General features: G+C 43.6%; 1 pseudogene; it reads right to left on the bottom strand.

Annotated features, from left to right (window-relative positions):
- Window positions 1-10,483, bottom strand: LOC114689513 (annotated as a pseudogene).
- Between the last annotated feature and the right edge of the window lie 481 nt (window positions 10,484-10,964).

The raw sequence follows: 10,964 nt of genomic DNA, 5'->3' as shown, positions 1-10,964 counted from the left end.
CTAGCCCACATCTGCAAACTCTGTATAATTCCTCCCACCATCCAGCTCTAAAGGCATCTGAACCACATAGTCGGAGTACTTCTCATATACCACGTTTCTGTGTTGGTCATACTGTGACCAAATACCTGCCAGAAGCAAGTTAGGGGAGATTTATCCTGACTCACAATCTCAGAACGTCAAGGCAATTTTTTCCCAATTGCAAGATAAATGTGTGTTCATCATGGGAACTAGAAAATAAAAGTGCTCAAAAGATAAATACCACTGTAAGCACTTCCTGGGAAAGAATGTTCCCCCTTTGAGCAAGGAGCAGTTTGCTGAGTTACATGGGTTTGCTAAATCTGCTTCACATTAAACGTGTGCAGCTTTCCACTCCAGTGCTCAGCACCTGCTTTTAAACTTAATGGTCCTTCATGAGCATTTTACCAGAGAGTTTTCCTATAGCCACAGCTCTCAAACTGTGTGGATTCAGAACCCCTTGACACTCTTAAAAAATGCTAAAGACCCTGAAGAGTTCTTGGTTATGTGGAGATATATGCATGCATACATACATACATACATACATATATATATTCTCTACTAAGGTCTAAAGATGTAGTCCAGTGATAGAGTTCTTACTTAGCAAGTGTATGGCTCTACATTCAAGACCTTGCACTGCCAATAAAAAAAAAGTACCACTAGAAACTAAGTTAAAACTAAGAAAAAAAAATATTCAGCAAAATGTTCATTTAAAAATGTTAGCATATGTATAACACAATAATGCACTGTTACAAAAAAAATTGTATTAACCAAAAAGCTAGCAAGAAAAGTGACATTGTGTTATAATTTTCAACTCCTCTTTGATGCCTGATTTAATAGAACCAGATTCTGGTGTCTTCTGTGTTCTATCAGTTGCTATATGCAGTTTTGATGAATCAGCTTTGTGCATATAGATGTATATTTGGAATAGAGGGTTTAAATAGTCTTTTCAGATACTTTTTTGATACTATATTCAAATTCAATAATATTTTGAGGATTTATTTATTATTTTATGTGTGTGTAGTGCGTGAGTGCGTGTGTATACCACAAAGAGATCAAAAGAGGGCATTGGGGCTCCTAGAACTGGAGTTACAGGCAGTTATGAACGGTCTAATATGGGTGCTGAGAATCAAACCTGGGTCCTTTGGAAGAGCAACAGGTGCTCTTAACCAGCAAGCCATCTCTAACTCTAAAAAGTAGTATTTCTTAAAGGTTATTGCAGTATAGACTCTAGAACCAGTGAGTCAGCCTTTGATGTTAGGTACACTACAATGCACTGGTCTTGTGTCTGGAAGGGACCATTTAGCTGCACAGGATTGAGCCACTTGGAAAATGCAAGCTCCTCGAATTATGCAGTGTTGGCATTCTGACTTCCTGTAAACAGTTCACTGCACATAGTGGTACTGTACCTGTTCATGCCATACTCACCATAGCTGGTTTTCTTTCTGTTGCTCTGGTAAATACCATAACCAAAGCAACTTGGGAAGGAAAGCGTTTATTTAAAGGCTTATACACCTATGTTTCAGCCCATCATTGCTGGAAGTCAGAGAAGGAATTGGAGCAGGCTCCCAGGCTCTCATTTAGTAACCTTTTTATGTAACCCAGGACCACCTTGCCCAAGGTGGCGCTGGGCCCTCCTTCATCATTTGGCAATTAAGAAAATGCCCCACAGACGTGCTCCAAACTGACAGAGGCAATTCCTCAATTGAGGTTCCTTCTTCCCCCGGTGACTCTTCGGGTAAAGTTGGCAGAAGCCTGCATGCATCTCATCTGAGCGATTTTTCGGTACTGGGAAGTTGTCAGGTTCATGATGACAAACAAATGTTTCAAATTTGTATTTTTTGTTTGAAAGCTCAACCTGATTGTTGGAAACAGTAAAGTCACAAATAACTGATTTGTTCTTTTCTGTTTAAAAAACTTCATCCAAAAAAAAAAAAAAATCCACTCAGGAGGCAGAAGCAGGTAGGTCTCTGTTAGTTCACGGCCAACCTGGTCTACATAGCAAGTTCCAGGCTGTAACAGTGTATCTGTCTTCTTACCAATGCAGTATGTTTTTGTTTTGAGAGAGGATCTCACTTGTGAACCCCTAGCTAGGATCCTTTCTCAAAACAAAAACAAACTTCGTTGGTGAAAAGATAGATACACTGTTACAGCCTATGGACACTTCCTAGATACACTGTTACGGCCTGTGGACACTTCCTCCAAGGAATACATACATGGAGAGGGAAATGTCTGGATGCTAAGCCCCCCTGAAGAATAATGCTGAGGCCTGTGGGTCTTTATAGACCTACAAAAATGTGTTAATTTCTTTTAAAATCAGAAGAAATTGAAGGTCAGGTCCTTTTTTAATCGAAGAAAGCAACTTATAATAGTAATACATTTGTCTTCATGACAGCAAGATCACAAAATACTATTTCTTCTTTCTTTTCCCAAAGGATGAGGTTCACAAAGGCACAAGTGTGTTGCTGGAGAGCTTCTCTCCAGGTCCCACCAGGTCCCACCAAGCCCCGCAGTCCCACAACCCACGTATAAAATAATCACTCAGATGCTTATATTACTTATAAACTGTATGGCCATGGCAGGCTTCTTGCTAAATGTTCTTATATCTTAAATTAACCCATTTTTATAAATCTATACCTTGCCACGTGGCTTGTGGCTTACCGGCATCTTTACATGCTGCTTGTCCTGGCGGTGGCTGGCAGTCTCTCTTCCTCCTTCTTCCTGTTCCCTCAATTCTCCTCTCTCCTTGTCCCGCCTATACTTCCTGCCTGGTCACTGCCAAGTGTTTTATTTATTATAGAGCGATATCCACAGCACAAGTGTCTATGTCCCAAGAAAGCACTACAGAGTCCTGCATCATTGTGCCAATTTGAAATGTGTAGTGATTGACGTGAGCGCTTTTCCTTGGGGTGATCATCCAAGTTTGTCAGACAGCAAAAGCACCTCATGCATGTTTCTCATTCAGCCACAAAGAATTTTTTTTTTTTAATTTGTCTCCAAGGGTCAAGATTTAGTAAACTTAATACTTTTTGCTGTGACATCAAGAGCAGCGGAGACTGGCTCTTTCCTTTGTGAAGACAGGGAAATAGTGAATCATATTTGTTCAGACTACCAACTTGTGTTTACACCACGGTTTTGCTGCTTTGTACAAAGATCAACAATGAAAAGCCAAGTCATGTCTCAGAACAGTGTTGACTCTTCAGAGCCCAGGAAGGTGCTGAGAGCATCCTAGGGTAGAGGCCATTGTTTACTTAACAGATCTGCTGTGCTCTTCCCCTCCCTTTCTCCTCCTGGTGTGCCTCAGTTTGACCCTCCGATCCAAAAAGGTTTGACCACTTTGATGGGCAAGAAGTGCTGAGGACACTGAGGGCGTGTAACCCTACCCACTGGCTAAATACACCTTGACCTCTCTCATGACCCATCTGACCACCTGGGCTAGAAGTCCTTTAAAAGTGGGATCTCTGACCTTATGACACTGCTTCTAAGGCTGTATCCCCAGTACTCAGAGGTGCACAAAACACATCTTTGAAACTATTCCCCATGTCTGCAGGAAACAACCTACTTCTCTTGGGTTCTGTGCTGGAAGGCAAGAGTGGGTCTCCAGGACACCAGAAAGGTATATGTGCTCAGAGAAAGTGGGTGGGACAACCAGGAGAGAGTGACAGACCCCTTGATCTTCAGCCTTGTTCAGTCTGCTCTTCCCTCCTCCTAGCAAGCTGAGTACCCCATTCTACCCAGGGGAGGACTTAGTTCTCCTTAGTCTCTTACCCATCAACTTCCCTCCCCATCTGACACCTTCCCTGGTTTTCTAAGACTCCAGTTCTTATGTTTGTTAAGCAATGAATTCCCTGTTCGGGGAGGAGAGACTGAATGTTTACCCTTAGTGAAGAGTAACAAAGAATCAGGAGGCCACCTGGGGTGTCTACAGGAAGGAGGACCGACAGTGTTGCCTTCCTTTTGTTGCTTACAGACTTTTCTAGATTGGAATGGGGTTTTGCCCCCTAGGTTAGAGCTGGGCTGCAAACAGTTTGAAAGAATCTGCATCAGAACAGCTTTATTTAGAATGTGGTCCACAGAGCACTCTGGGGCCCTTTCATGAAGTTTATTCCTCAAAATTGCTGTTATATTGATAAGAAAGCCTCATTTGTCTTTTTTAAAGCCTGTTTTGCAGTTTACAGTGAGATACAAAGACCTCTTGAGTAAACCTGGCACTTAGCACAAATCAATGGTAACTAATGCCTAGGGCTTCTTCACTTCCTCTCTTTCTGTCCTCTCCCTTCCACCTCCCCTCTTAAACACACATACACTTTTACATAAGAGCCAAAAGTCTGTAGTCATACACATTTAGAAAAGTTTAAAACGTCTATCTTCTAACATGAACTTTGTGAGTCTTCCCAAAGTGTAAAATTGTTCGGACATGACATGTAATAGTTGATATGTGCTGTGTATCGATTTCCTCCTGATAAAGCCTTCCACCTTGGAGGGAAGTTAATCATTAAGACACAGGATATTCTAGAACAGTGGTTCTCAACCCTCCTAACGCTGCAACCCTTGAATACAGTTCCTCATGTTGTGGTGACCCCCCAACCACAAAATTATTTTCATGGCTATTTCACAACTGTAATTTTGCTATGTTATGGATCATTAAGTAAATATCTGTTTTCTGATGGTCGAAGATGACCCCCGTGAAAGATTCATTCAACCCCAGAGGGGTCACAGCCCACAGGCTGTTCTAAAGCAAGGTGAGACATTTCCATCCTGCAGGGAAGCTCTTCTATGTAATTGGATTTTCTTGTCGGACTTTCTTGAACCACCAACCCCCAAATAATGACATGGAGACTTATTATTAATTATGAAAGATTGGCCTTTAGCTTAGGCTTGTTTCCAACTAGCTCTTAAAACTTAAATTACTCTCCTTCTATTAGTCTACATTCTGCCATGTGGCTTTTACCTCTCTCCCATTCTGTATGTCCAACCTGTTCCAAGTCTCTTATCTCTCTCCCTGGAAGATCTGCCTATTCTCTCCTGCCTAGCTATTGGCCATTTAGCTTTTTATTAAGCCAATCACAACAACACATCTTCACACAGCATAAACGAATATCCTGAAACCTTCCACTCAACAAGTAAAAACTCAAAGGTTTCAGGAAGTCCCTGAAATAGACGCGATGTACTAGGCCTCTCCCTCTCCAAGCATATATAAGCAGTAAGGGCTGCTGAGAGACACTTTTAGGCAAGCTGAAAGAGATACTCTCCAACCTGTTGAGCTGCCTGTCAGTTGTGCAGTGAGATCCAGTTGTCCCCCTTTCAGGAACCCTACTTTTGGTAGGAATTGGAGTGGAGGCAGCTTTGGTGATACAGCTGCTTTGGAGTCATTTCTGTTTCTCTAAGTAATCCCTCACCCAGACTCCTGTAAGTAACCCAAATAAAACTCATTGGTTCACCAAGTTGGACTCTGGTCTGTCACTGGTTTCCTATTTGAGGTGAGTAGACATTTGTTTGTTTCCCTAAGAACAGTGTCACCCAGCAGTATGACTTCTTGATGACATTAAGTCAACTAACATTTTAAATATCTGCATAACTTCTCCAAATTATGACTGTATGGTGTCACAAAATTATATGTAGGTGAGAAGATCCATTCAAAGTGCTAGATACTTCAGTGGGTTTAATGTCATAAAGTGTGTGACATTAGTGACTTGTTTTTAGATTCTACAGGATCTAAGAACTCAACGTTCTACAGAGTGTTAAGAACTGGCCATTTGTCAAATTTGGGTATAGAGTCAGACAATGTACACAATTATCTGAAGATTATCCTAACACTCCTCTTTTGATCTTATTAAAAACAAAACCAAAGGCTTTAGATGGGGGGGGGGAGTCAAAAATCAAGTGAGTGGACTTCTGGGTGAGACGATGAATGAGAAGCTGCCTTCAAGTGATCTGGTACAGAAAGTCAAAACTGCAAAACTCAAACCCTTCCAAAGAAAGGGAGAAGGAGCTTCTGGAATTCACAAAAGGAACAATGACAGGTCACTGGAAAAGAAAAACAAAAAGACACACCCAGAAAAGTAAACCTGACAGAACTCAGCGGCAGCCCCTCGCTCCCTGGTCTGGAAAGCGAAACAGAAGCCTAATCCAGAAGGTGAGCCAGATGCCCCCGGTGAAAACAGACTAGCAGTCCTGGCCCAAGGACGCATGCACAGCCTGACAGACTTCAAATACAAGTTCAGGTTTCCGTGAGACAGTGGTTCCTCTGGAGACCTGCCACAGAGTCCCATTTCTTTATTCCCTGTGACTCAGTGTGGTGGTCAGAAACCACCTTGGGAGTGAATCTGCTATTTCAAACTGAGATATCCCAAGGGTATGAGAACATGGAACCACCGCAAGTCAGGGAGCCTGAACTTAACCTGCCACAGCCCCAAGATGAGAGGCAGCATTTGGGGGCAGCTGTGGAGAGTGAGGAAGACAGACAGATAGATGCTCACAAACCAAAGGGCACATGTGGCAAGAGGTTAGTCTCAGGCCAAGAAGTGTGTAAAGACTAGCCCATGCACAATGCATCCTTCCATCGGGACAGTTAACGCTTAGGAGGACTTGAGTATGAAGGCCTGTCCTCTGCTGGCTCAGATCTCAATGCCATTTGCTTCCAACACTCAGGATACGCTTGGGGCTTTAGCTACTCCAGGAGTATGGAGAGGAGTCTCAAGAGAGTGAGAGAACCCAAGTCCACCAACTGCAAAGCTAAGTGTGGCCAGCAGAGGCCCCTGGTACACAAAGAAGGGAAGCCACTAGCGTGAAAGGCCAGGATCCACCAGTGCGGCTCTTCCCACCCCACGGCACATAACTAGCAGCCTCTAACTCTCTAGAAAAATGACACATCACCCTGTTTCCTTACTAAACCTTGCTTTCCCCTAGCCCCTTCCCTACACTTTTACTGTATTTTTTTACTTTATCATATTTTTAACTATGTTTTTATTTTTAATCCTCCTTCATATACTCATGTGATTTTTACATACATAAAATTTTCATTACTGAGAAATATATTCCTTCTCTCTTCTTTCTTTTTTCCTTAGGATTTTCACTTTACTGTGGTGGGCAGGCACACATGTGGAGGTCAGAGGACAGCTCTGTGGAGTCCGTTCTCCACTTCCACTTTCACGTGGGTTGTCAGACTTGTGCAAGAACTTTGCCCACTGAGCCATCCTGCTCCTCCTCTTTATTTTGTTCGGTCCCATGCTCCTTCCCTTTTTTCTCTCTACTGTAGTAGTATTTTAATTTACCTTATTTTTTAAATTATTATGTTTTGAATTTTTAGTCCCACCCCTCTCACACCTACCTAATTTGTGTGTGCATGAACATGCGTGTGGATATGTGTATATATGTGTGTGTATGTGTGTGTGCACTCATGTGGAGACCAGAGGCCAGTGCAAGCTGTCTTCCCCAGTCATCTCTGCCTTGATTTTTAAGACAGGGTCTCCCATTGAACCAGGGCTCACTGATTCGGCTAGATTGGCTCACCAGTGAGCCTCAGGCATCTGCCTGTCCTTACATACCCCTAGTGCTGGGGTTACAGATGTGCATCATCCCTCCTGGTTTCTACATCAGTGCCGGGGATTTGAACTGAGGTCCTCATGCTTTTGCTGCAAGCTCTTTGCTGACAGAGCCATGTCCTTGGCCCCTAGGTTTGTTTGGCAGTTTTCTCATCAGGAAATTATTTAGAACTTCTTCTTTCTTTCTTTTTATATTTGTGTTTTCTAATCTCTTACTCTTTTCTCTCCCTCTCCATAACTTCTTTCCTCTCTTTTTCTCCTTTCCCTGTTACACCATTCATTTACTGTTTCCACACGTACCTTAAATAATCATTAACTGTGTAGACTATTTTATATCAGTTTTGCAGTTTGGAGTTTTGTGGTTATTAGTGCTTTAATTGATACTTTGTATTCCTGTATGTCATATGGTTTGATGATGTCTCTATTACAGCCTCCCCTATTATCAACCCTCACCAAAGCCATCAGGAGTTACAAATGGCAAGCCATTCTGACATGTTGTGGTCACACAAAGACCATGGTTTACCATAGTTTACCACGGTGTTACATATTTCCTGGATTTGTACAAAGGTCTAGTGGATGGTGTGTGGCTTCCACAGTAGCTTCATGCAAGTGATTTTATTGCCTAAAAGTCTCTGCCTCTGTCTATTTACCCTTCCCACTTCTACTCTAAGTATATATCTGCACCACATGCAAGCAGGGACAGAAGAGGGCATTGGATTCCCCTGGAACTGGAGTTACAGGTGGTTGTGGGCCACCATGTGGGTGCCAGAAACTGAACCTGGGTTCTCTACAAGAGCAGTAAGTGCTCATAACCTCTGAGCCATCTCTCCACCCCCCAAATAAATTCATTTTAATGAAATCTATCTTGTAAGTCACTTCTTCCATGGATTGTGCCTCTGGTGTTGTTAGGGTGGCCACCAAGCCCAGGTCACTGAGGCTGTCCTCTATAATATCATGCAGGGATGTTATGGTTTTGTTTTACATTTTGATTCTGTGATCATCTTAGTGTAAAGGGTCCAAAGTCTGTATATGTATTACTAGGTTATTATCTTGCATGTGTGTCCAGTTGCTCCAACACTGTATGTTGAAAACCTTCTCTGTATTAAATACCATAGGCCTGCAGCATAGACCAGTAATCCACATTCATGTGGATCTGTTCCTGGGCTGTCTGTCTGTTCCTCATACTCAGCCACATGCCACTCTGTCTCTAACCAGCTTCTCGTGGGTGTGGGATCCTAGTTTCTTTCTGTTGCTTGACCAAAGCAACACAAGGGAGGAAGGGCCCATGTGGCTTCTTCTTTTTTTTTTTTTAATTAGCCCAAGGTGGCTTTTTATGAAGTTGATCCAGGAAATAAAAACAAAAAGCCAGGAGACTGCCATGTTTTCCAAAGATGCTGACGTGCCAGGAGCTGGGCTATATGCTTCCTTCACGGAGAGGTGATGCACTCGATGATATAGATTCACAACACGCCCCCACGGTTGGGTATGGTTGCACATGCCCGGCGGGACCTAGTCACTTCCGCCTAGTCATTTCCGGGTCAAAACGTCTCACGTGACCAGGACCCCGTGGCTTTGTGTGGTTGTGTAAAGTGTGTAGAATAGCCACATGGGCCTGTGTGCGCAGGCGCGGCCCAGCCTTTATAAGCCGGTGCCATGATTCCCAGCCCCACTTCACTCACGTGTCTTTCCACAGGCCTGTGCACCTCTGTCTCTGTCCCTTATCTTAATACAACTCTCGTTAGTGGATTCTGTCATGTTTCGTGACCCTTCCTCACAGGGTAAGAGCGCTGCAAACAAACCAACATTCATGCACATCCCTACCTGGTATGTGAGCACTGCACACGGGGAAATGGCCCCCATAGGCTCAGATAAGTGAATGCTTACTCATCAGGGAGTGGCTCTTTGGGAGAAGGGCTAGGGGGTGTGGCCTTGTTGGAGGAGGTGTGTCACTGAGGGTGGGCTTTGAGGTTTCAAAAGTCCTAATTAGTCTCTCTTTTCCTTCTGTTGCCTATGGATCCAGATGTAGGATTCTCAGCTCCTTCTCCAGCACCATGTCTGCCCATGACGATAATGGACTGAACCTCTGAAACTGTAAGCCAGCCCCAGTTAAATGCTTTCTTTTATAAGAGTTGCAATGGTCATGGTGTCTCTTCACAGCAAAAGAACACTGACTGGGACATACAGGGACCACAAAAGACAGAGAACAATACAGGATGATGTGCCATCAGGAATCTGCAGTCATCTAAGGAGCTACTAACCAAAAGCTTCTCCTTGGTTAGAATGCCTTAGAAGGAAAACTCTCTTTTTTAAATAAAATTTAGGCCTGGAGAGATGGCTCAGAGGTTAAGAGCACTGGCTGTTCTTTCAAAGGTCCTGAGTTCAATTCCCAGCAACCACATGGTGGCTCACAACCATCTGTAATGAGATCTGGTGCCCTCTTCTGGCCTGCAGGCATACATGCAGGCAGAACATTGTATAAATAATAAATAAAAAAAATTAATGATGGGAACAAAAATATACCTGTAAGTGAAGCTTCTGAAAAAACCGCTTGTTCTTCCCTCTATCGTTCCTCAAGCTTGTCCTGCTCCTTGTGTTTCAGAGCTGGGTCTCTAAAGACAGCCTTGCTGACAACAGTTTGGTCGAAGGGGCTCTCCACAGAGGACCACATTGTGGGCATGAGGCGATTGTAGTCATCCACTTTCACAAAGGACTTGATCTTTGATATCTTGGCAATTTTCTTCTTTTCTTCTTGCCTATGGCAGCTGTCACTTTTCAGGAATAGTGGTCCATTTCAGTCACCAGGGCATGGCTTAAGGGTATTCTTCACGATGACAGCTTTGCATCCAGTGTAGCATCTAGCCAGGACCAGCACCACGTTCCCAGGTTTCATGAACTTGTCCGTTTTGACAGCAAGCAGATCTTTATTCACGCACTTGTCTACTTTTGCTATGTGGCTGGCATGTGGCTGTTCTTCCATGTGTTCAGGAGTTGGCTTCTTTGCAATCCTGTTTTTGAAACAGTTCTGCAAAATATTTCCCGGGCAGAGATGGCGGGTGACTTAGGAATGCACTCTGAAGTACATGTCAGGCAGTTCTTTGTTGTTGTGATGATGATCTGAGATTAACAGTATAAGGAAGAAGACTGGTTAGGCTCACGGTCTCCGGGGTTTCAGTTCACTGGGGTTTCAGTTCACTGTTGTCACTTGGCTCTGTTGCTTCTGGCCTGTGTGGAAGCCTTCGCTGCCGCTGCTGTCCTTCCTCTCAGCAAGTGCCCCGTGTGGCTTCTTTACATGAAGTCTTGGACTTGCATGGGTCCTCACCTCTGCTCTTCCTCATCCTGTGCTGACTGTTCTGGGGCTTTCATGTCTCCATATAAACTTTAGAATCAGCTTGTTGGTGCCCTCAA

The sequence above is a fragment of the Peromyscus leucopus genome, chromosome 5, assembly GCF_004664715.2.
Source record: "Peromyscus leucopus breed LL Stock chromosome 5, UCI_PerLeu_2.1, whole genome shotgun sequence".
NCBI classification, from domain to species: domain Eukaryota; kingdom Metazoa; phylum Chordata; class Mammalia; order Rodentia; family Cricetidae; genus Peromyscus; species Peromyscus leucopus.
The sequence above is the reverse complement of the archived record's forward strand: the minus strand, read 5'-3'. Positions and strand labels throughout refer to the sequence as shown.